The 26,999-nt window shown below is 41.3% G+C and overlaps 2 long non-coding RNA genes across 2 annotated transcripts in view; both read left to right on the top strand.

The window, feature by feature from the left end:
- The first annotated feature begins 3,208 nt into the window (after positions 1 to 3,208).
- Positions 3,209 to 26,999, top strand: part of LOC135984293 (uncharacterized) — a 44,009-nt gene continuing 20,218 nt past the window's right edge. The window contains exon 1 of the long non-coding RNA XR_010602220.1: positions 3,209 to 3,697. This is a non-coding gene — a long non-coding RNA (uncharacterized LOC135984293). The remainder of the gene's footprint in view (positions 3,698 to 26,999) is intronic.
- Positions 7,395 to 26,999, top strand: part of LOC103306048 (uncharacterized) — a 29,216-nt gene continuing 9,611 nt past the window's right edge. The window contains exon 1 of the long non-coding RNA XR_010602219.1: positions 7,395 to 7,590. This is a non-coding gene — a long non-coding RNA (uncharacterized LOC103306048). The remainder of the gene's footprint in view (positions 7,591 to 26,999) is intronic.

Raw genomic sequence — 26,999 nt, 5'->3', positions numbered from 1 at the left:
CAGTCTTAATGTAAATAAGAATCAGGCCCATTGCGTGCAGCATGGTTCTGTGGAGAAGGGAGGACATGAAGATCCTTTTATACACTTTTAAATGTAAAGTTTACATTTGGGTTAAGAATAATCTCCCTAAAAGCCTCTGGCCCACTCTGTGGTTAATGGTGTAAACACAGTGGATACGAATAGATTATTTGCAGGAGGAAGACAAACTTTTTTTGCACCCCCACCCCAAAATGCTTAAAGTTGGTACCTCAGGCAACATAATATCGTATACGGTATGAGGTAGAAGAGGGGACCACAAAAATCTGACAAATCACTGTCTGAGACTTAGGTGACATTTTAATAAGTTCCACAGCTGTTAGAGAAAAGCCAGATACAGTAAGGAGAAAAGTTATTTTCTCAGCAGATATTACATGTCGTCTTGTGCTGGTTGGCTTAAGAGGAAATCATAGTTTCTAGTGGAAATAGTTAGAATCAAAGAAGTCTAGAGAAAATTGTCAAATAAGTGACTGAAAAAAAAAAGAATCAAAGTGAATCCTCCCTGTGATTAGAGACATCATCTCAGATCTGACCTACATCAAATAATTTCTTGTTTTACTATCATTATTAGCCCCCTCGCCCTCCGCTTTTTTAATGCCTTATATCTCAAAAATGATTTGTGAGACTTATTTCAAACTTGGCAAAACAACAGCAACAAAATGCTCTGGGGTGAGACAACACCTGAGACATTTCAGACAAAAATTACCTTTTTATTTTCACCCCTCTGACAGCAATTAAAAACAGGTTTATAATAGAGACTGTCATACAGCCTTATCTACAGAATCACTACCATGGCTCCATAACACAGCTCTAGACTCTGGCAGATACTGCAGTACTGCCCTCCACCTACCAGCCACAGATCTACCTATTACTAAACCATCCTACATCCTAAAAGTAGAGACCTCACAACAATCTCTCCTGATAGACCTTTTAACCCTTGTGAAAGTAACATTTCAAAATAGAGGGTGTGACCACGATGAAACATCATATGGCTGCAGTGCGTTTACTCAGTAGGACAGACTGATATTCCTTTTGACAAGAGCAATCTCTAATGTGCATGTGAAGGATTGGCGGGGACACCGAGACTAGGGTGACCAGACAGCAAATGTGAAAAATCGGGACAGGGGTGGGGGGGTAATAGGAGCCTATATAAGAAAAAGTCCCAAAAATCGGGACTGTCCCTATAAAATCGGGACATCTGGTCACCCTAACCGAGACAGAGGTAATATTTAATGTAGGAACCTTAACTTTGAATATCCTTTATTTTCTTGTTTAAAACTGTAACCATCTTGCTAATTTTCTTTTCTTCAGACCTTAACTCTGTCTTGAACAAAGGTTTCTGGGTGGGAATTTTAACATGCTGAGGGAAGTTATTGAGAATGAGTGGCTAGTGCCACCCATCTATATATAGTACATCACCTTTCTCTCTATTCAAAGGTAAAACCCACCAGCTGCTGGTTTTCTCCCTGCTGAGTTGCAGACTGTATAATAAAGAATAGTTGTAAGACATACAATAAAATGAAAAGGAGTGAAATGCCCATGGAAGTTCCAAGGTTGCACAGGGTTTTATATTACACATTGGTATTAATCTCTGTATAGTACAACTGTCTCATGGATTTTCAAGGGGAGAAAAATCTATATTTCAGCTGCCATAATCTGTGAGATCTGCACATAAGAAAACTGAGTTCTTTTTTCAAATATCCATAAGCAGAAGAGATAACCCATTTTGGGGAGGGAGTGGAGTCACACCAACAAGGTGGAGCTCTGGCAGCGATTTGTGCCTGAAGTACTTTCTGGCAGGAAGGGGGACTGCACATGAAGACCAATTCAGTGCCCTGAGTGTCCTATATGCCAGTCAGATGTGTAGTAATAGGCCCTATTTCTGAGGAGAAATTAGTCAACAGTGTAAGGCTCTGATCTTGCACCACTGACGTCAATACAAGTTTTGCCATTGAATTCAGTGTGAACAGAATCAGGGCCAAAATGCAAGCAGTGACTGAGTAGGGTGACCATATTTCCCAAAGAGAAAATGGGACACTCCCAGCCGCTCATCCGAGGGTCCCCCACCCCATGCTGTTGCCCGTTGCTGGAACCCTACACCCCCTCTTCCCCACGTGAGGCTGTTGCCTGGTCACTGAAACCCTGCGGGGATCCATATGCCGGAATGCTGCTCCCCCCAACCTCCCCCCTACCTTCCCCCTGTGGGGTGCTGGCATCTCCACTTGCCCCCTCTGCACCACACCCCACAAAATGGGCATTTGTCTGGTTTGCTCTTGCCAATTGGTCAAGTCAGCAACAGCAAACGGGACAAATACCCATTTTTGGAAAAAAAAGTCGGGACGGCTAGGACAGGGCTTAAAAAAGGGACTGTCCTGGCCAAAACGGGACATGTGGGCACCCTATCACTGAGCTGAGGAGTGGGAAAAACTTCATGGGTAAAATCCTGGCCCCTGTGAAGTATGTACCTATGTAGCAGCAGTCATGACTTTTTTCTCTACCACACCTTTAAATGTTTAATGATTGTGACTGTCTTTAGGGGCAGCTGCCATTTTGCAAAGCAGAGGTGATACAACTGAAATTGTATGTATAAAATCTTTGTATATGGAATAAAACCAACACCTATGTGCTAAGATAGCAAAAGTACAGTTGGGATTTTCAAGAACAAGACTAAAGGAGTTAGCTACTCAATGCCCATTTGATTTGTACCTAACCCCTTTAGGCTCAATAAATATATCCATCTGACTTGGTTATAGCTACTCACATGAACCCAAATTCAGTAAACCATTTATTCCTGGGGAAAAGGAAGGTGGGGGACTCTGACAAGTTAGAAAAGACCAGAGAGGACTTTATTAGTCAGAAAACCTCCAGCCACAAAGTTGTGCAGTAATATAATAGGTTGTACAATGTTCCACAGTATATTTCAGTTTAATGCTAGAAGATATTGCTGAAGCTACCTTTCAGGATCGTTGGTAATGCTGCTAATACATTGTAGTGGGGTGGTCACCCCACTCCTGCCTGAAAGGGATAAAGCAGCTCTGGAGAGGTCTGCCGCGGGGGAAAAGACAGGCTGACTGGGGGAAGTAGCCACAGGTGGGGCCATGCCCCAATCAGGCCACAGCTGGCCCTATAAGAGGGCTGAGGGCCAGAGGCTAGAAAAAACACTCTCTTTAGCTTCCCTAGAGAGAGAAGGACCTGGCTGCCTGGGAAGCTGAGCAGGGTACCTAGGGTGGAGCTGTGCTGGGGAAGGCCAGAGGGAGCTGGGGAACTCCAGCCTAGAAAAGCCCCAGGCTGCCGGCCGAGTTAAGGGCCCACAAAGGGTACTGGGGCTGCAGAGGGGCAGCCCAGAGATAGGCAAAGGCAGCAGGTCCTAACCCCCCTTGCCGATGATGAGTGGTTCACAGACTGCAGTCTGCCCCAGGGAACAGGGGCTAGATGATGACTGGCAGTAGCCACTGAGGCAAGGTGAGTTTAGAGGGTTAGGATTCCCCTGGGTGGGAAGACCCAGATTGTGGGTTACTGCTGGGGGCAGAACCTCAGCGTAAAAGGGCACCAGGTCTGGGAGGGACACAGGGCCAGCAGCAGGTGAGACACCGGCCTGCAGAGGGCGCTCCGAGCTGGAAAGAGCTAATTCCCAGGATGACCAGCAGGAGGTGCCGCTGCGGTGAGTTGGCGCCCCGCTACATACATACAGAAAAAATAAGAGATTATATTTTCTCTTTTGTTACATTGCCCTTGTATAGCTGTATTACTCCAGTTTTGTGCATTCAGTTACATCGATATAGGAAAAATTGTAGGACAAAAGATTGGATGTCAAAAACTTACATTGCTGGGGATGGCAGCGTGAGTCCCAGTGACATAATGAGTCCAACTTCTTTTAGACTGTAAACTCTTCAGGGCAGAATTCACCTCCTTTCTGTGTTTGTACCACACCCAGAACAATTGGGGCCTTTGGGCACTATCAGAATAAATACTAATAATAATGCACAGCATGCTTCTTTGTCACTGCATATTCTTATACTTCACCCAATGAACAAAGCCTCCTGTTTATCAAATCTTCATTGTTTTCTACAATTTTATTATCACACTTCAGTACATTGCACGTGGTAATGTTACTACAATTTAAAATATACTACCATGTTATAGTGACATGATTTGCTTCATACCAAACATTTGTAATTGTCTGGTCAACTGTGTAAGGCTCTGAGTATAATTCAAACTCAGCTCAGTGAACTTTTTGGAAAACAAAAATGCAGGAAACGAAAGGTTATTCAGGGTCACTGTCACCATATATACTTTAAAAATATATTGATATTAATTCTAGTTTATTGTTTAAGTTGCCTGTAAGGTGATATAAAGTCACATTTAGTTCTTGACTTGAATGTAAGCACTGTAGAATGTAATTCATGTGAAACTTCAAGACACAAAGTTAGCAAAATCTAGTGAAACTCATCAGAATCAATTACAAAAATAGTAATGCTTTCTGTCTTGCTAACTAAACAAACTGCAGCGATCAGTGGTTTTCAGATGGCATTCATTTTTCAGTCATTGATAATGCAGGGTATATTTGAAAGTGCCTAGATCCAATGTTCATTTCCAGCTTGTGCAAAGGGAAGACCTGAATTATTACATCTAACTATTCTTTTCAAAATATGGGGGAGGGGGAGAGGGAGGGCTTTGCCACAAGTGAACACTAAAAAAAAGTTCATTCTGCCCCCCTAAAAAAAACCCAGTTTCCCTGTTTACCCAAATTATGAAAACAGAATGATTTACTGTCACTTAGAGACTCCAACTAATTAGAGGGATATAAACAATTATTTTTAACAGGGTTACTTTATTTTTCACTCTCTGTTTATTGCAATACCCTCTTAGAAGCTTGAGAATATAATTTCTTTCACAGCTATGTCAATTATGTCTTCTTTCAGTTGGCAAACACTGACATTTCTCTCTTTCTTATGGAGCAAGTATTATCATGTGGTTAAGAGACTGGACTGGAGATTTGGGTTCGATTTCTCGTCCTGCCATAGACTTCCTGTGTGACCATTGGCAAATCACTTAATTTCTGTGCCTCAGTTCCGCATTTGTAAAACAGAAAAATGTAATACTTTCCTCGCTCACAGTAGTATTGTGAAGATAAACCCATAAATACTTGGGGGATTCTCAGATACTGTAACTGGGGCCATATAAGTACCTAGATAGAAAGTAGAGACCGAATGAACTGTCTGTCAATTTCCTTCTTGTCATTAGCATTGGTGGTGATGTCAACATATTTCTGAAAATTGTGTTTATTAATGGTGCTTGTGAGTCAGTAAATGGCACTCTACCCTCTGAGTAAGTTTCAGACCAATACTCGCATAGTGTTAGAAGCACACTGTTCTGCTAGAGAGGTTGTCTTAGATAAGAGGTAAAACTGAAGTCCTGACAACCTATGGTCATTCGTGATTTCATGACATTTTTCATTATCATAATATAAGCCCTGGGGTACTATCCTGGCCCAACTGAAGTCAATGACAAAATTCTCATTGATTTCAGTAGGGCCAGTGTTCAGACTCCTACTCAGGCAATTACACATTCTCTCTCTAAACTCCTAGAGCAGTATGGCCCTTTTCATCACTTCCTGACCCAAACTCTTTGTTCAATGCACTGATAAACAGCTGCCATGTTTCATCCCTGACATTCTTAAGGATGAAAGGCATTATGTAAATACGTTGTTGTCATTATTAACATTAACTTGTGTTCCATCATGTAGCCAGTTTTCTATCTATATAGCAGTTAAAAATATTGGACAGTCAATAGGGAAGTTAGCTGAAAAATACTTTTTTGCATTGGATTTAATTCCCTGCTCCTGACACTAAGATTCCAAAGGACATTTTCTGCAAGATCTTGCCATTTTAAAATAAGCTAAAATTCAGGCCTTAACTGACAGTCAATTTAATTAGAAAATGTAGGGAGCAGTGATTTAGGGTCAAATCTTGGCTCATGTTTTATGTGGGAGAGAGGGGTCTGTAAGCTTAGTCTTCTACAAGTATAAGCTGCACTGGCCCAACAGGTCAGGCCAAGTATTGTATGTTTCTGTGACTGATTCATGAAAACAGATGTAGGACTACTTTTGCATGGAGATGCCTCCCGTCCACCTCCGCCCCCTAATGCTTCAACCAGTCTTCTGCAAAATTATTCCTACTCTCTCCCCAACAGGGGGTCACAGTCTTTGCTACAGCCCTAAGGTGGTAGTAACCCCCATGGAGCTCCCTAAGGCACCATCAAATACATTACATCTTGGGGTAGTGACTAAGGGTTTCTCATATACTTACCCCCCTCACCCCCAATCTTGAATGACCGGGAGGAAATGTTTGTACCAATGGGCCCTAGCTCACAATTGTAGCTTTCCTCTAGGAGTGCAGTTTATGAAGGGTGCAGCTCTTTAGTAATACCCATGGCTGATATCCAACCCCTGACCCCTTGACAGTTGGGGAGCCACTACTATGCTAATATCATCCCTAGAGGTCTGGGGAGGGTAAAATAACAAACTTTTGCCTTGTGAGCAGGACTCAGGATTTTTCAAATCATGAAGGAGCCACCTCAGGATAGCTGCAGGCCTCAGAGCATGGCTGGGGCACTCAGTTCAGGCTGGGTCCTTGAGAACAGAAGGGACAGGGCCGGAGATTAAGCTTCATGTATTAGTGCTTTTCTGATTTTACTTTATCCAGTTCCACAGTTCGGTAGAATAGCCAAACAAAATCATCAAATTATTATGAAAGGCAATGGTCCTGATACCCAACACAAGTGATGGGGTGAGATTCTACCTGTAATTCCAATCCACAGAGCTGCAGGCCTATGAGCTGATCTGTACACCTGCTCCCTGGCTGTGTGTGTTGGGGAAATTTCCCCAGTACCATACACTTCATATACATAAAACTCAATTACTTGGGCTTTATGTCGGTGAAGTGAATTTCTTCTTTAACTAAAGTGGTTGAGGCCTATGCTCCTGAAGCAGGAGATCTGGTTCTACACAAATGGCTGGGGAATGTATGGTAGTGTAATGACCATGAAGTTCCTGGATGACCATGAACTTCTTCCACTCTGATCATAGTTACCTGTCTACCCGTGGTCATGTGAGGCTTATATAATTAATCTTTATACAGCATTTTAATATCCTTTGAAAAGGTGCTGTATAAAGTACTTTGATTAATAAATATATCCCACTTCTCTCCTATTTTAAAAAAGGATCTGTGATATATATGAATGTATTGAGCAGAGTGTTGAATCTGTTTCTGTGAATTTGCACTTATAGTTCTTTAAGCAGTTGCCTATGTTGAATCTGTTGTTACATAGTGGTTACTGTGTTTCTTTTTCTTCTGTAAGGGAGAGTCAGCCATCATGGCTCCAACTTTGTGTGTGCATCTGTGTTTCCAATCAGGATTTTGTGCTATATCCACCGTACATAGCAAATGGCAATGAGGATTTCGAGAACCTTCTATGTATCAGAGTAGCAAGCCAATCTATCACATTGCTTGCAACCGGAAGGAGGGGAAACGGGGAGGGGAGTCTGATACAACTGTGAGTACTCTGAACTACTGACCTAATGGCAGGGAGGTAAAATGGTAGGCTATACTAGAAAAATTGAAGCCTTTGACAGTGCCATGGAGGACTGTCCCGCAAGAGGCTGAAGCAGTATGTTGAAATAAATGAGATTCCCCCAGGAAAACATGTAGCAGCTTTACTGGGTGAGATGGAAGGAAAAACATACAGTTTAGTTCACAGTCTGATCATCCCAGAGAAGCCAGCGAGCAAAACCTATAAAATTGTTCAAGGACGTTTGCCATCCAAGCCTCTGATTATAGCAGAAAGGTTCAGGTTTCATTAAGCGGAATCAACTTGAAGGTGAATCCATTTCCTCCTTTGCAACAAGTTTAAAAAGACTGTCAGAACACTGTACTTTAAAGAATGGGCTTAAAAGGCCCTGAGAGACAGATCTGTGTGTGGATTGACTAACAAAATCATACAGAAGAGGCTCTTAACTGAGGAAAATCTTACCTGTAAATGCACAGTAGAAATTGGAGTAGTGATGGAAACTTTGGCAAGAGGTAAAAATGCATAAACGATCTGTGACCCAACACAAGAGCCAGTGTGTTCAGCAGACACACATATGCTACTGATGTGGAAAAGGGTTCCATGCTCCTTCTGACTGCCAATTTAAATATGCATATTGCAGAAACTGTAATAAAAAAGGACATATCCAAGCAGTTGTTGTGCTAAGAGAAATAAGGAACAGACCGAATGAGGGTATAGAAAAAGAAATATCATTGTACATTCTGTAGACAGAGGCAGTAGTGACATAGACTGCAAGAGAGGAGTAGCCCTGCTGGATATATATCGTGTGAGCAAAAATGACATATCAGCATTCTGGTGACAACTTGAGTGACAGGAAAAATGCTCAAAATGAAATCAGACACAGGATCCACAGGGTCCATTATCTCGTGTTCAAAATATGAGAAAATACCAAACTGAGGCAGACACCAAAGTTACCAAAACATATATGGGAGAAAAGATAGTGATAATTGAAGTAATGCATGTGAATGTGGAGTATAACATGTGGAAGCAGAGACAAACAATAAGCAATGTTTATTAGATTTATTTGTTGTTGTTGACTGGTTCTGCGGGGTCATGAATGGTTACATAAGGTTCCACTGGGTTGGAAAGCTATAAAAATGCTGCAGTCATTTTCAACAGACCCCACTAAAACAGATGAACAGCAGCTGGAAGGGATACTAAGTCAGGTATTGTGAGTATTCTCAGAGGTCACAGGAACTCTTAACACACATGAAGGCTAAAATAATCCTAGCCAAGAAGGCGCAGCCCTAGTTTCACAAAGTTGTATCTGTTCTTTACAGTATTTGCTCAAAAGTAGACTCTGAATTGGAACATCTGGAAAGAGACAGCATAACTTCAAAAGTGGTCTGAAGCGAGTGGGACACTCCAATTGTTCCAATTGTAAAAAAAAAATGTGGTGCAATAAGGGAGTGTGGAGACTTTAAGGTCACCATAAACCCTGAAAGTTGAAAAATACCCCCTGCCTTGAATTGAAGACATTTTTGTTACACTAGAGGGGGAACAATGATTCAGCACAATTGATTTGTCACAGGCCTATCTACAGATGGAAGCTGAGAAAGGGTCTAAGGCATACCTCACAATCAACACATAAAAGGGTATGTACCAGTACAACAGACAAGTGATTGGTATTGCTTCAGCCCCTGCTATTTGGCAATGGGAAATGGGCCAAGTGTTGCAAGGTATCTTGAGAACATAGTGTTATTTGGATGACATTACTGTGACCAGTGGAAGTGAAGAACATCTGTAAACCCTGAAAACAGTATTAAAATGTCTAGAAAAATATGGGTTTCAAGCCAATCGCATAAAATGTAAATTTTTCAAGGACTTGATAGCTTATTGCACATTACTTATTGATAGCTTATGGCACATTACTGATGCATAAGGCCTACATAAATTTAGGAGAAGATTAAAGCAGTCCTGGAAACTCCACTGCCAAAAGATATGTCACAACTTAGATCATTTCTTGGATTTACTATGTACTGCTATAGCTGATTTGTACCAAACCTAGCAACTTTTATTGCTCTGCAGAACTGTTTGCTGCAGACTGGTCAAAAGTGGGTACGGTCATGTGAGTGTCCAAAAAACAACAACAAAAAAACACCTTTCCTGGAAGCAAAACAATCAAACAGTGTGCTTACACACTTTAACCCATCCTAGCCTATCAAGTTAGCATGTGATGCTTCCTCACATGCAATTGAAGTGGTTATATTGCACACCAGGCCAGATGGCAGTGAGAGACCCATAGCATTTGCCTCCAGATTTCTCACAGCAGCAGAACATAACTATGCACAAATAGACAAGGAGGCTTTAGGTCTGGTACAGGATGTGAAGAAATTCAACCATTATGTGTTTGGGAGGAAATTCATCCTTGTCAAACCAGACCAGCAATCCTTCATCCAAGAAAGGGAATTTCTGTGACAACTGCAGCATGTATGTAGTGCTAGGCTCTCTTCTTAGCTGGTTAGGTCTATGACATTGAATTCAAAAGAACAGAAGCATGCGCAAATGCAGATGGACTGTCCTGAATGCCCATGCTAGTCGAAGGGCAACCTGTAATAGGGACAGAATCTATCAAATTTGTTTCAGACTGAATGTTCTCCAGTGACTTGTAGTTTGAGCAAGAAACCAAGAGGCATCCTGCACTAGCTCAGGTTTATAAAGCCACTCTGAAGGGATGGAAATATACTGATGGCCCTTATCTGGCAGCCTTTTATGCATGCAAAAGTGAGCTTACCATACATCAAGGATGTGTCATGGGAAATTTGTGTTATACCTAGTAAATTGTGCATAAGAGTGCCATGTAGATCACCAAAGGGTCAAAAAAATGAAGGCACTTGCCAGAAGTTTTGTATGGTCGCCAGGAATTGACCAACAAATTTGCTAAGGAATATTTGGGAGGCCAACAGGTACCGCACATCCCTAAACCAGAGCCATTACACCCTTGAATAGCTATCCGCTCCCTCGCAACATCTGCATATTGATTTTTCCAGACCATTTTTGACAATGATGTATCTAGTGGTGGTGGATGGACAAAAGTATTTTCATTTGTTTGTTTTTTTGCATGAAAACCATCATAGCTACATAGACAATAGAAAACCTTTGAAATTTGTTTGCGAAAACTGGAGCGCCAGAACAAGTTGCGAAGGCAACGGGCCTCAGTTTATTCAGAAGAGTTTTGCTGGTTCATGAAGAAAAATGGTATTAGACGTATCACCTTGGCACTGTATCACCCAACCATGATCCTTACAGCAGAAACTGGCACACTCTTGCTAGAATATCAAAATGTCGTACATACCATGACAAACCAAACACCTGCAATGCTGATTCTGGCCAAAATCTCAGGTCATACTTGGATGTATTAAAGTTAGATCTATGTCTACAAGTCAGAAATTGTCAAATAAGTCAAGTTGCACCTCGTAAACGACAATAGGGTCAAACAGTGTTGGTGCATGATTATCGGGGATGCGGTACATGGCTTCCAGCAATTGTTGGCATACAAATGGTTTCCTTATTCCTGTACAGCACAAGTGGCACCCAGTATGTTTTGATGCTGCCACATTGACCAATTGCAAGATTCAGGGATGACTTCCTGGCTGACAAAAGAGACAAAATTCAGGAAGCCACCATCATAAACAAACAAGAGAAATACAATCTAGATGGAGCTACAATAAGGTGGTTGCAAAACTAATTGGAAAACCGTTCCCAGAGAGTAATTATCAGTGGTTCACAGTCAAGCTGGAAGGGTATATCAAGTGGGGACCTGAAGGGATCAGTTCTGGGTCCGGTTTTGTTCAATATTTTTATCGATTTGATAATTGCATAGAAAGTTTGCAGACAATACCAAGCTGGGAGGGGTTTCAAGAGTTTTGGAGGAGAGGATTAAAAATCAACATGATCTGGACAAACTGGAGAAATGGTCTGAAGTAAATAGGATGAAATTCAATAAGGACAAATGCAAAGTTCCTCCATTTAGGAAGGAACAATCAATCTCACACACAGAAAATGGGAAATGATTGCCTGCGAAGGAGAACTGCAGAAAGGGATCTGGGGGACATAGTGGATCACAAGCTAAATATGAGTCAGCAGTGTAACACTGTTACAAAAAAGCAAACATAATTCTGGGATGTATTAGCAGGAGTGTTGTAAGCCAGACACAAGAAGTAATTCATCCACTCTAATTTGTGCTGATTAGGCTTCAACTGCAGTATTGTGTCCAGTTCTGGGCATCACATTTCAGGAAAGATATGGACAAATTGGAGAAAGTCCAGAGAAGAGAAACAAAAATGATTAAAAGTCTAGAAAACATGACCTATGAGGGAAGACTGAAAAAACTGGGGGCATGGCTACACTTGCCGATGTAGAGCACTTTGAGTTAAACCAGCCTTTGTAGAGTGCAGTAGGGAAAGCGCTGTAGTCTGTCCACACTGACAGCTGACAGCGCACTGGCATGGCCACATTAGCAGCTCTTGCAACAGCCACAGAACTATTGTGGTAGCTATCCCAGCATGCAAGTGGCTGCAACATACTTTTCAAATGGAGGTGTGTGTGGAGTGTGACAGGTAGTGTGTGTGTATGTGGGGGGAGAAAGAGTGGGTTTTTGGGGGGATGAGAGCATGTCAGCATGCTGTCTTGTAAGTTCAGACAGCAGCAGACCTCCCCGCCACACGCACCCCCCCGCCTCTCTCACACACACACAGCATTCCACAGTAATGATTGCTTTGTTTCAGAGCAGATAAGCATGCCGGCTGTCAAACGGAGATTTCAAAGGGCATATCCAAAACAATGACAAGAGTGACCACTTGACCTAAGGGATTATGGGACGTTTCCGGAGGTTGATCAGAGCGCAGTAATGCAACACCCCGTTCATACTGATGCTGGGGCACTCCAGCGGGAGCGCATCAAATGTTATTCTACTTGCAGAGGTGGAGTACCAGGAGCGCTCTAGCCATGGAGTCAGAGCGCTCTACATGCCTTGCCAGTGTGGACAGGTAGTGAGCTAGTGCACCCAACGCTCCTTTAATGCGCTGTAACTCACAAGTGTAGCCAAGCTCTGGGTTTGTTTAGTCTGGAAAAGAGAAGACTGAGAGGGGACATAACAGTTTTCAAGTACATAAAAGGTTGTTACAAGGAAGAGGGGAAAATATTGTTCTCATTAACCTCTGAGGATAGGACAAGAAGCAATGGACTTAAATTGCAGCAAGGGTGGTTTAGGTTGGCCATTAGGAAAAACTTCCTGTCAGGGTGGTTAAGCACTAGAATAGATTGCCTGGAGAAGTTGTGGAATCTCCATCATTGGATATTTTTAAGAGTAGGTTAGACAAACACCTCACAGGGTGGTCTAGATAATACTTAGTCCTGCCATGAATGCAAGGGACTGAACTAAATGACTTCTTGAGTCCTATGATTCTATTAGTTCCCCAGCTTGAAACAATAACCAATAACAATATACCAGAAAGCAACTGGGTGAACAACCAGCATCATCTGAGGGAACATCTAAGACAGATATTGCTGCAGACACACCACTTCATTAGGGAAATGTGCAAAATGTTGGCAGATATGATCCAAAGGATAGAGGTAATGTCTGAATGTCTTGAGCAGAGTGTTGAATCTGTTCATGTGAATTCGCAGTTATAGTTCTTTAAGCAGTTGCTTATGTTGAATCTGTTATATAGTGATTACTATGTTTCTCTCTTCTGTATCACAAGGGAGAGCTAGCCGTCATGGCTCCAATCTTGCGTAGAGGTCTGTGTGTCTAATCCTGGATTTGTTTTATATCTGCTATACACAATAAGATATTTTAAGTTATGGTTGACACTGACAAAAACAAATTATAACAGAACTCATAGGTTAAGAAGCACAGTTGCTTCAACTAAAAATACTGATGGATAATTGAGCAGGTCAATTATTCAGAGATTTTAGGTAGTCTGTATAGCAATATGATGTAGGAACTGTAGTATAGAGGGACAGATTTCTTATTTCTTTAACTCTATAAGACCAAGGGAAGCTGCCTACCAGACATACATTTAGATACTTATTAGTGGGTACTTTCAGTATGCAATGCAGATAAGCTATATTGTACTTCAGTTACTACAATAACAGCTCCTAATAGGTTGTTATGAACAGTAAATGGACATAGTTATAGATACTGTTACCTTAAGGGGAAGAAGGCAACGCTTCAAAGGAAAACTCTAGAAATGGTAAGGAAAAAGAAAATAAGAAACGAAAGCCCCTTTTCTCGAAATTGCAGACTCTACTCTCTCCTGTGTCTATCACCAGTGGATATTACCCTCCCTCCTGTATAGTGTAGAATCAAATAAAGAGGAAACAAGATAATCAAGTATAAACAAAGTGAGTATATTAAGGGTAAAAGGTACAGAAAACTGGGGAGAATGGGGGAGAAATGCAAGAATAACACATTAAAACAGCAAAACCATAAATCAGTAAAACAGTGAATCAGTGACTAACTCTGAGAGCTTGGAGCTCAGGCCCATAAACCCTCCCGTGGGATTCTACAAAACAATAAACAATACCCCAACACAGAAACCTTTCTCCTATTGCTCTGATGTAGCAGATGTCACGTACAGGCGTGATGCCCAGGACCTACAACTCTTGGACTGAATTAGAGTTCTTGAGGAGGAACACTGCGGAGTCCAGACGACTGATGGGTCTTGTCGCTGGCAAGGAGACCCTCTGGGATGATGGACTCCAGGAAATGCAGGATATAGGAATGACTATGACAGGACTCCTCTTCCTCAAACACACTATGGGATAGATGTTGTTCTTCGATCTCAGCTCTGGAGCTCTGCGAAGACCTGACCGTGTACGCGCTGTCGCTGGAATGGACAGCCCCGCGCAGGCACTGAAAAAGTCCTTATAAAACCTTTTTGGCAGGAAGAGTTCTGACTGGTTTGAGCTAGAATCTTTGTGGTAAACAAGTCCCCTTTCAAAGATGGAGTTCAAAGTCAGAGTTCATATACTCCATTTTGAATTTCAATTTAAAGTCCGTGATTCACTTAACAGTATATTAAAAACATCTTATAAATGACTAACTGAAACAGTATATTTCATCTAACATATCCCCTCCTTGGGACCTTTTTCCTTAACTATGGACAAAAGGTTCCAAACAATTTAATAGAACATCAAACATTAATAACACGAATTACAACAATGCATATGATAAATATTTACAGAGCATTACAACCAGAAATATCGAAAGGAACTTGTTTATACTTTCTCCTTGCTTTCTTATGTTTACATATTAATACAGTTAACCACATACACAATTAGAAGAAATTGAATAATTAAAACAACCACAACTGGATGTAGAAGAATATACCACAATGATCTTATACTTCTCATATCGGTGTACAGGATAGATTCCCACCAATGGGCAGAGGTGGTTTCGTCCTTCATCTTTTTTGTAATTCGTCTAATCTCGGAGATAGAATGTTGCACAATGAGAACAGTTTTACTTCCTTCCAATTTCAATTTATTCAAATACTGAGCCAAATTTTCATGGTGTAACAACTTTCGAATGGCCTCCAGATTTGCTCCAACATGGATGGGTGTCAATGTATTGTACAATCTATATTCATTGAACACATCTTTGATATATACATTGTGTACGGATACATTGATATCACAACCCATTAATTGTATGACCTTACATATACATACATTTCCTATTCCTGAATTAGTAACTTTATACAAATTATTAACTAAGAAATATGGACATAAACTCTGGATACAAAAACAACCAGAATCCACTTGTACTATGGCAGAGGCTCTACTGAGGGAATAGTGAAACACTTCATAGGAGCAAGTTCCCTCTACAGGGTCTAGGCAAGTGGAATCCTCCTCCCACACTTGGGTAGTGCAGGTATATCCCAGGTTGGGTTGATGGACGCATGCTTGCAGATTTATAGGGATGTACGAATTATTAGCGTTGACATGTACCCATTTATGTTCTTCTATAGGGACTAGTAGGGACTGGCTAGCATATATCCCCAAAGCAACAAGAGGATATATGGTTTCTTGATTAGCTGATTTTAAAGTAAGAATCAAGGCCATGATCATATCGTTGTGCTGGAAGTAAGTAAACATTAATAATTGCCACCATTGGTGATGTATTTTCTCAAAATCATTGGCATCCTTGTAGATGATTTTTTTGAATTCTAAAGGTAGCTGCTGGTTAAAACCATCTCTGATGATAGCTTTAGCTACCATTATCAACCATTGCTGAGCTTCTACACATGCTAGGGCTTTTGAAATATTAGATTGGAGAATATCTAATGCTCCCAGTATTCGCAGGTGGTCTTGCTCTTGAATTTTAAGCCAATACGGAAGAATTTTAGTGATGTCAAATGTTGTAGTTCCTAGAGCGTGAAATGCAGAAGTTAGTGGTTCGGCAAGGGAGGCAGCATCATGACCTACCTGATCAATTCGGTTTGCTAGTATTTGTTGGTCTACTGTGTTTAATACACTTAATCCAGCTCCAACTCCTCCTAGCACCTTTGCCACTAAATCATGTTTCTGCCTTGTAGACGAGTTGGAAGAAGGAGGGAGTACTCCTTGAACCCAGGCTCTCCATCCTACTAAAAGTGGCTCTGTATATAGGGCACATTTCTTATATACTGATGTTATAGATAATTGTAGAGGCATGATAATCCTTTTGATTGAATATTGAGGCTCTATCATTAAAGTTCTGGTTACGTCCTTTTTAATGGTTAGTGGTCCTACATGATAAATGGGAGGTGGCGTTACCACATGTATTTCCTTTGTATATTCAAACTCCAGTGGGCCTCTCACAGTCCATAGTCCAGAATGATTGACCATAACATTTATAGTATAATTAATTGCACACCATTCCTTGAATTCATTCATGTCATTGTCTGATATACAATATCTTGAGGTAGTATGTTGTTTCAATGAAATGTTACAGCCCAACAAAGAGGAATTACAGGTTAATCTTAATATAGTAGTAGTTTGATTAGGAGGTTTTATGGAAATATTTGCAAAATCTATATGGGCCTGTTGATGATACATTTTTATTAATATGTTCAATTTTCCGGGTTTAACTAAAGAAGGAGATAAGATGTCAAATATAACACATAGATAAAGTTCTTTTATGGCAGTTGTCAAACATCACTTCAGGCATACTCCGTGTACAACCATATCCTGGACGTATAGGTCCAAAATGCTGTACTGGGTTGTGGGTGGTAACAGTGTCAGGTAATATAACCAACTGATTCTGAATATACTCAGAAACATCTAGGTAGCAACGTTCCATTACCTTATAGGCTCTAAGGGTCACCCATTCCCAATTTTTATGATTGTTTGCCTCTCTTTTCCCTCTTCCGTGATATCTGATTCTGAAAACTTTAACTGGTTTTCTAGTAGTCGCTCGAGGTATCTTTGTTATACTATTTTTTGTAGAGCTTTCTTGTTGTATATTAAAAACATCTTATAAATGGCTAACTGAAACAGTATATTTCATCTAATGATACAGAAGATGTCCCAGCACTCAACAACTAAATATTTTTGTGGCATAGTTTTACAGTCACCCCTGGGGTGACGGGGCACTGATGTTGCTCTTCTCTTAAACATTGAATGTGTCTGGTGCCTATCCATCTAATCACCATAGTATCTGAGCACTTCAACTAATCCATCTTAACTAGTTTGCATTTAAATCCGATGGGGTCTTAATTTGCAGCATTGCTCACATTCTGCTTCATTCTCTGCTAACTCTTAATGTCCTCCTGTTTTTACAAATTCCATTTGGAGGGTGTGAGGATAAGGGAAAATGAAGGAAAATTGTTTGGTTGCCATTTCTCCCAGCTTCAATATTTTCATAACTTGTGATAGAGTGTGAGCACTATATTTTGGGATATAAACTTTGAAATGTATGGCTCTAAACTCGCCACAAAGACAGCCAAACCTGAATGACCCCCATTAGAGGGATTTCTTATCATAAGATGGGCTTGAAGAAGAGGGATATCTTGCTAGGGGTCAGAGAGACTAAAGCAGGCCAAACTGAAGACCTGCAGCTGCTGTGTGCCTGCATCTTCCATGAGAGTCAAAGTGAGCTACAGGTGCTTGGGCATCTCAGGATCATGCCTTGAGGGTCTGGGTGGAGTAAGCTTAAGTGGTCCAGAAACTATTGCATGGGGTAACTGGATTCTGTCTGCATTGTCCGGATAATCAACATTCAGTGGAGCTTGGTACATAATAAACCTAAAGTATAGGGAAATGGATCCTTAAGATAACAGCCAAGTTCATACAAGGAGTCTCAGGGAGCCATATCAGGTATGAACCCAGCCCTGAATCTTTTCCGTTTTCGTTTTGATGATATCATTGTCCTTTCAAAAGTACTTATTATTTTAAAAGCAATATAGAGCAAAAATAAACTTTATAGGGGTTATACATTTTAATTTATTGAAAATAATATGCTTGACAGCAGACCAAATGCTGCCAGAATCGTATGAACATTGTGGTTCATCTTTCTTTAGAGAGCAACATTTATTATTGTGAGAATAAAAATATTTTCCACAGTGTGAGTTCTCTATCATCATCATCATTTTCCTTTGACTGCTTTGCACTATTATCATGGTGGCCTTCCCTACTAGCATCAGGACTGCCATGCCACTGTCAATCTCTCTACAAAAGATTCCTGCCACTTCTAGCCTTTGATGCAAGAACATGCATTTTTTTGTAAACAAAAATGGACCGGCTCTGAATCATAATTGAGATGAAGCACTACTTGAAGCAATTAAGTTCTCTCCTGTAAAGAGTGGGTCAACATCCCTACAGGTTTTGGAGTGGTTTCAATATGCTACCTATAATTTGTTTTTCCCTTAGGGACCCTTTTATAATATCTCTCAAATTATTTTCCTTCAACCTCATTGCATGGAGAGTTTGAAACGTACCATGATATTTTTTTGATAAATGGTGCTTTGTAAGCACAAAGCTAAGGAACTGTCTTAGCAGAAGTAGTAACTCATATCTAGAACTTACTGATCAGCTGTGCAGTTATTTCCTGAATGAACAGAAGTAACCTGCCTTCATTGGTCTGAATAGTTGTACATTCTTTTACTGGGAAATACTCTCATGCAGAGGACCTATTAAAGATTTTTCCTGTCAACATGTACTCATAAATTGCACGTTTAGCAAAATCATACTGTGATCCCTTACTACATAAAGAATTTGTCATACAATTTTTACAAGAACCAAAATATTTTGTGAAACAGAAGATCATACATACACAAGTCACAATATGTGAGTTCTGTGAACATCTTCCTAAACATTAAAAACCATCTATTGTAGTCAAGCATGTCCATTTCAGCAGCTGTATCTTTACATTACTGGCTCGATTAGTGGGAAAGCCAAGTATAGTACTAACTGGATATGGAAAAGTTCAACTTGTTTATCTAGAAAAATATACTATGACTTACATTTTCCACACTGAATTAAACGATAAGCTTCAAAACAGGAAATCCTCTCATACTAAGAATATGGCAGGACAATTTTTCTTAAGATTTAACCTTCCTCTTTACAGGAATACTTACACTAAACCTTGTATGTCTGTTGTGTGCTTAGAAGCCAGAATTCATGCAATGTATTTGCAAATTACCAAACAAGATATGTTCAAAAAATGCAGATCTCAGCACTTCAGGACTACTTCAGAACCTTCCTCAAAGGGGCAGAAAGCAGAGTGAGAGTAGACAGAGCAATAATCATTACAAAATGGGCCTGAGTCTCAAAGTAATGATGCAGATATATATTAAAAAGGATCTTGAAAAATTGGCAAAAGTTCACACGAGCTACAAGAATTATCTGAGGTTTGGAAAACCTGCTTTGACAGACCAGCAAGTGGTCCCTAAGATGTAATTTGGGTAATCGGCAATTCTAGGGAAAGCAGGACAATATACTTGACATCGACCTTTCAGAACATATGAGAACAAATTAGAATGTTTCTCTTTAAAAAAAGTATTATTGATTTCATAATAGAGAAAAGAAAAGAAATTAACTTCTCCAAAGTACATATAATACTATAATCATCCTGGACCCTACTTTTCCGTGATTAAAAAACCCCCAAATTCTCCAATAAAAAACCCACAAAAAATCCATGTTTTTTCACAATTAAAATGAAATGCTGAACTTTAGTTTCCCTAGCCACGGTATATATAGGTATCAGTTAAACCCAATGTTTAATTGATATATTTACAGTTTTTAAGCTGACAGGCTGAGTGCTGCCACCTGAGACTGACAGCCTAAGTTCTGTTGCGCAGGGCTTACAACCCGAGCCCAGCCCATTCTCCTGATTATCTGATCTGGCTGTGGTCCCAATTAGACATCTTTTTCTCTTTCTCCCCATTTATTCTCTACCTCTATATTCCCCTTTCCTACTTCATAGGAGAAAAAGAAAAGAAAAAAGGGTAAGAGATTGAAGGTTGAAAGATGTGTTCCTTGTTTCCAGATGACAGGGTAGCAGTGAAAGACAGTTATTTTGTCTCCTTTGCTTTCTGGCAGGAGGAGCCATAATGCAATGCAGACAAAATCCTGACCTTCCATGAAGGAGCTGCTTAGCGGAGGAGGGGAAATGGAATGGTGCCAGCTGTGCAGTTGGCACAAGAGCCATTTCCTAAGTGCTAGCGACAATTTCTGTCCTGCTGTTTGCACAGGGGCAGGAGGAGAAAGATACTTGGGAAGGGGTCCCTATGTCCTCCTTCCCCCTAAAGCAACTGCACAGGACAGGGCAGGATTTGTCCATTAGTAAGCAATTCTGTGTAGTATGGGATAGACAGTATCACAGACATCTAATACTTTAGTAGTCGTGCATCTGAAGAAGTGGGTTTTTGCCCACAAAAGCTTATGCCCAAATAAATCTGTTAGTCTTTAAGGTGCCACCAGACTTCTCATTGTTTTTGTGGCTACAGACTAACACGGCTACCCCTCTAATATTAGTAATGTATTGCAGTTCTGAATCTTATTTTCGCTTAATAACTGATCGCTTACAAAAATTCAGTCACTCACAAAAATTACCTCCATTCCCAGGCTGCAAGCTGATTCCATTTGGATCAAAGGGGAACAGTTTTTTCCAATATTATAAACTAAACAAACAGCAAGGAATCAGATTGCTGGACTGGCTGAACTTTTCCATCTAGTTTTATGAAAAAAATCTCATTCCAGATAGTGGCATGCCCATCAGACTTTCCCAGTATCACAAGGGTGGAAAGGGTTTCCTAAAAACACATGAACGGTTTTTTGCTGAAAGATATAAAACTTGCTATCCTTCATAATAAATTTAAAACTGCTTCCGGTGCTATCTCTTTTGTGTTTTCTGTTTGGAGGAGGTAATAAATGCTCAACCTTGCCTCTTGGACCGCTTTGTCTTATCCACAAAGTGAAGAAAATGACACTCTAATAGGAAAAAGAGACTTCTTTGAGAGCCCTTTTTAATATATAAAAGACTGTTTTCCGTTTGTCAAATTTGTAAATGCTTTGAACTACTCTGGCTTGCTGTAATTCTACTGGCAGCAAAAGATTCAGAATCAGATGTGTAGTATTCAATTCCTTTATCTGTGCTATTTGAACCAGAGGGGGAAAAGTCCACGTGAGCAGTGCAGAAGTAGTTCTGTCTGCTTTAAAAGGGTTATTGTTGCTAGGGAAACCACTACCTTAGTAATCCTTGTGTGCAGTGTGTCCAGCTCACTTTCCATTATCATTGGCTCTTAGAGAGACAACACCACCGCATGGCATCAGGACAGGGGAAAGGATGAAATTGGTATACTCAGCATTCAAATATAAAGGCTTTTTAAAATGTCATAACAAGAAGCTCATATAATAATTTAATTTGGTGTATTTTTATTTCTGAGAGCAGGCGAGAGAGGGTTTATAGTTCTCCCTAGGCTGCACCTACAGGGGCAACAGAACTGTCAGAAATCAGTTCTTTAGTAACAACAATCTGCATTTGTATAGCATCCTTCCAATCATGTCTCAGATCATTATACAATTATCTACAATTGGAAATTGTCCTCTATCAGAACTCTGGATCCAAAACCTGTAAATCTGGGGAAATTTGTATGCAGATCTGATCTTTGAAACAAGGTTTTTTTCTATAATGATCTGAACCAGAACCCCAGATCTGTACACTGCACATTTTGGGAAATCTGGACCTGAACTTTGTGGCTCAGGGTCATTTACAGCTATGATATCAGTCTGTCTTATCTAAGCATGTATAAAGTGCCAATCACTATACTTCGATTGTCTATGACAATATGCCTAAAATTGGCATCTGAAGCATTCCAAAATCTAAATCAGAGGTGTCAAACATAACCTACAGACTGGAAGTGACCTACTAGAAGAGTTTATTTGCCTGCAGGATATATTCAGATTTGCCATAAGCTAAGCTTTCATTAAAAAAGTATGTTTCAAGGTCTCATGGTTGCAAAGAAAACCTTCCAAAAAAGAACTGAGAGTAAATTGATGCAGTGATTTCTTCCTGAACCTGAAGACAGCTTCAATCAATTACAGAGGTGAGAACTCCTCTAACCCTTATTAATTTGCTTGGCAAATCAATTCTAAAACCCAATAATAACACTTTAGTGTCAACATTGACTAATCACCTATGGATCATTTTAGTGGACAGCATAGGATGGGTGGGAGAGACACCCCCAGTGAGATTAGAATTGGGAGTTGCAGCAAGGAAAGAAGTGCAAACAGATAGCAACGAAGAGTCACAGGCAAGACTGGGAAGGTGGAGAAGGAAGAGAAAGAAGGGATAGAAGTAGCTGTGGTTCAAGGTGCGCATATTTTCTCAATGAGTGATGCTGAACTTGCAAAAATAACAAATAAGTAAAAATTTAAAGGCTAAATTTACCCCTTGGACCTTATGCAAACCTCCCTTTGACATCCCTGAGAGTTCTGCTGTGCTTCAAGTGGAGTATGTGGTCTTAAATATACCCTGTCCCACTGACCATAAGGAATTCACCCCTTTCTGCTGAATGAATTTGATGCCTTATTATTAAATGCAAAACACTGTTAATGCAATACTATGGCTGAGATTTTAAATATACAACAGTCAGAAAATTCAAAGTTAGGTTCTGGTCCCCTTACACTTACATAATAGTCTGTGTTAATCTATATGCTTCTAATGATCATGTCTTTATATTGTATATGCAAACTGGCTGAATTAGAATTGTGTTCTCTTATTTCTTTTATAGGGTTTTCTCTGACCACACTCAGCTACATTTACATTGAGTAGTACCTTACCATACAAGTAATCCCATTGATTTCAACTGATCAATTTGCCGAGTAGCTGTCACACAGAGGCCCATTGGTGCCAGCTAGAAAAGGGTTCACTGCTCTGTCAGCAACTCCTAACGGGCCTGACAAACTCACTACACTTAGCACACCACCTTCATGATATGCAGGGCCGGCTCCAGGCACCAGCCTGGCAAGCAGGTGCTTGGGGCGGCCGCTCCGGAGAGGGGCGGCATGTCCAGGTATTCAGTGGCAATTCGGCGGACGGTCCCTCACTCCCGCTGGGAGCAAAGGACCTCCCACCGAATTGCCGCCGCAGATCGCGATCGCGGCTTTTTTTTTTTTTGGCTGCTTGGGGCGGCCAAAACCCTGGAGCCGGCCCTGATGATATGAATTCATAAATAGTGTCTTGTAAGGTATCAAATGAAAACTGGTGACACGCTGGTTATCATATGCATTGTGAGATGCATATACGGATGGTATGCAAGGAGTTAAGTGTACCTATGAAAAATGTTTTAACCTATGTAACAAGGGGCAGAGTTGACAAACAGTTTTTCTGCCAGACTATGCACATCTATTCATCTATCCCTATCTCTGATATAAATTAAGCTAAATACAATAGCAGCTAGATTTGCATTCCAAATCAACATGAGGATATAATATCAACTTGGAGTGAGTATCCCCGGAAGGGAACCATGGGGGGTTATCCTGACTCTGGGGACAAAACAATTCATTTTGGGCAATATACAGAGAAGTAAAAAGCCATTTTGGTATCCATTTACTGAGGGCTGGTCTACACTGGGAACTTACATCAGCATAGCTATGTCGCTCAGGGGTGTGAAAAATCCACAGCTGTGCTGCTGTAGCATTTCAAGTGCAGACAAGCCTTTAGGAAACCCCTTGAAGAGCGTGGGATATAATGAAAACTTGGGTCCTGGTTTTGACTGAAAACCAGCAGCTCTGTCAAAGACTGAATCCTTGGGAAAAAATCTACGTTATTAATTAGGAACGGTAATTGTTAACAAGTATAGACTTAGGATTGGATTTTATATGTTACCATTTATGTTTCTACCTATTATCTTTACTCACTATCTCTTAAATATTAACATCTGATAATAAACTTATGATTGATTCATTATAAATATATTTCAGTGCTATAATGTTATAAAGTATCTAATCCTGTGTTGTACTAGTCAAGCTGTGTGTATACTGTTCCTTTGGGAATAGTGAACCTGGTAGTTACTGAGAGTGTCCTGTGACAGAGACTGGATGCTACAGGGGAATACTTCAGAGGAGCTTAGGGACTGGGTACACCAAATGTTAACCCTGAAAGGCAAAGTAAGGGCTGTGAAAGTTCTAAGTAGATTGTTTAGGTGGCTAACTGTAAGAACCTGCAGGGCAAACACAGGGAACTATGAGGCTTCTGGACCACTGATGCCGCCATGTCACCACAGGACACTTAGGCTAGGCTCCCGCCAGAGGACCTGTGAACCTGGGGTCCGCAGGAAGTACTTCCCAGCAGGACTTGAGTGGCAGCTCCTTGCAGCCCACCTAGTGGCTGGCACTGGTACTTAAGCCAGGAAGCCATGATAGGGAGTTGTTTGAGCAATAATAAAGGCTACCTGCCTGTCTTGCTTCAGATCTTGTGTGCATGAGGTCCCAGACTCTGGCTTCTGACCCTGTCTGCCTTCTGATGCCTGTCTCTTGGTTTGCCCTCTGGCCTGTCTCAGACTTTGACCCTCTGGTACCTGACTCAGCCTGACTCCCAGCTCCTGCTCTGACCACTAGGTCTGACCACCCACGACCCAGTCATGACAGTTTTCTCAGACCATCTTTCATGTGTCCCCCACCCCCAAAATCCATCTAATCCCTTCACAAATGATGGGGGGGGGGTCAGGCTGCCTTTCAACCAGGCCCTGCAGGATCAGGTAACCTGCCTGCAAGCGGAGAACCTTGCATTATAGACCCATGTTATATAGTGTGTGCTGGAAGCACAGAACCTACTCAAGCAAGTAGCCCAGTTGCAGACTAAGGTGGCCCAGCTCACTGCCGAAGCACAGACCCTATGTGAACAATTCACATGCTTATAGGGAGAAGTTGCGATACTATGTGCCTGAATGGACCATGTATCACTGGAACCACCCCCTGCACTGCCACTAACTAAGTAATTTGATGGCAATCGTTGAAAATTCTGCAGTTTCCTGAACTAACGCAGGCTGCTCTTCCTGCTCCGCCACCACAAATACCCCACAGACCAGACTAAGGTGGGGCTAGTAGTCAGCCTGTTCTCCAGCAAAGTGCTTGATTGGGCCTCCCTCCTGTTGGAGCAGAATGTCCTAGTACTTTCTGACTAGGATGCCTTCCTACAAGCCTTCATGACCATCTTCAATGACCCACATGCATCTGGTCTGCAGAGGCTCCCCTCCAGAAGTTTCACCGGGGATAAGGTCTGGCAACCCTTCACTGCCCACTTCCAACAGCTTGTAGTTGATGTTAAGTGGAATGAGGCAGCCCAACTTTACTTCATCATTAAGCCCGCCCCCCAGGGGAATTGGTAAAAGATGAGTTAGCCCGCATCGAAAACCTTAGGCACCTTCATTGGCCTTGCCCTGTGCATTGACTCTCAGCTTCATGAGCAGAAGGAGGAAAGAGCAGATGGCCTGACATCCCCACACTCGGCCTCCACGCCAAGACCTGTGGGACCAAACCTATGCAGGTCAAGCTAGGCCTCCAATGGCTGACCCTGTATGAGAAAGAGCATCAATGACAGCTGAACCTCTGGTTTCTTTTACTGTGGCAGGGGCCATGGCCGCCTGCCCAGCTTGAAAGAACTTGGGGAAACAGATAAGCCCAGGTCCAATAGAGGGGTACAGCCTGGGCACCACCAGAGCTCCATCCTCCAGAACCACCACCACCACCACCACCCCCGCCTTCAAGTAGAACTCGACCTGGGAACCAGAGTATCTCCCTGCATTTCCAGTTGCTTCTGCAGTTGCAGGTCTTGGGGCAGGTGCAGCAGACCCTCCCTCTCAACTAGCAAAGATAGACTCTGGGGCTGCTGCCAATTTTATGGATGTTAAGGCAACCAAAACCCTGCAGATCCCCCTCTGACCAAAACCTGCACCAGACCTGGTGGATCACCCCTATTATCCAGACCAGTGACTTAGGAGACCATCCCCTTAGAGGAAGGGCACCCAAAAACAATTTTCTTTGATGTGATCCGCACCCTGTTCTTCCTGATAATTCTTGACATTTCTTGGTTTGAACAGTGCAATCCATGTATCTCCTGGTGGCAGAGGAGCATTAGCTTCTCCTCTGAATACTGTCAGAAAGCATGCCCCAATGAAGCAACCAACCCCTAAGTGACCCAAGCCCAGGGTGGGAAGAGACCCTCAGAAGCAGGGATGGTAGGGGTTAGCCATGTGGGAGCAGCTCCAGGCCAGAATCTCAGCTCCGTGACAAGTATCATGACTGCCTGGATGTGTTCGAGAAGAAGAATGCAGACTCACTACCCCACAAGTCTACAACTTCCCGATAGGCCTACAGCCCGGGGAAAGTTGCCACACCAGAATTGAAGATGCTATATGGGTATATCCAGGAATGCCTCACCAAGGGCTCAGTGGTGTAGCCAGGTTCTAACATCAGGGGGAGCAAACACATAAAAAAAGGAGCTACCTGAGATATCAAATTACTAATTACATGCTTTTAAATTCATTATACATATTTATTTTGTACTTAAAATAAAAACACAAGAATGATATTGTTTTACAAGTACATGTGTTATTTTGCATTTAAAATATAAAAACAGTTTAACAGTATGACATCTATTTATATTGTATATAATCAAAACATAATAAAAACATGTTATTTACTTATTTTATATTTCAAAGATAAGATCAAAACAATATGATAATCTATGAAGCAACTACAACATCCTCTTTCGTCTAAGCTTCATTCTAGTAAAGTTATCTATTACTCTATTATAATCTACTTCAGTAGCCAATTGTCTTTCAATGGAGAGCAAAGCTAACCCAGACAATCTATCTTCACCCATTGTAGAGCGCAGGTAGGACTTTATAAGTTTGAGTTGTCTA

Source organism: Chrysemys picta, chromosome 6, assembly GCF_011386835.1.
Source record: "Chrysemys picta bellii isolate R12L10 chromosome 6, ASM1138683v2, whole genome shotgun sequence".
Taxonomy (NCBI): domain Eukaryota; kingdom Metazoa; phylum Chordata; order Testudines; family Emydidae; genus Chrysemys; species Chrysemys picta.
This window is presented reverse-complemented; position numbering and strand designations above follow the sequence as displayed.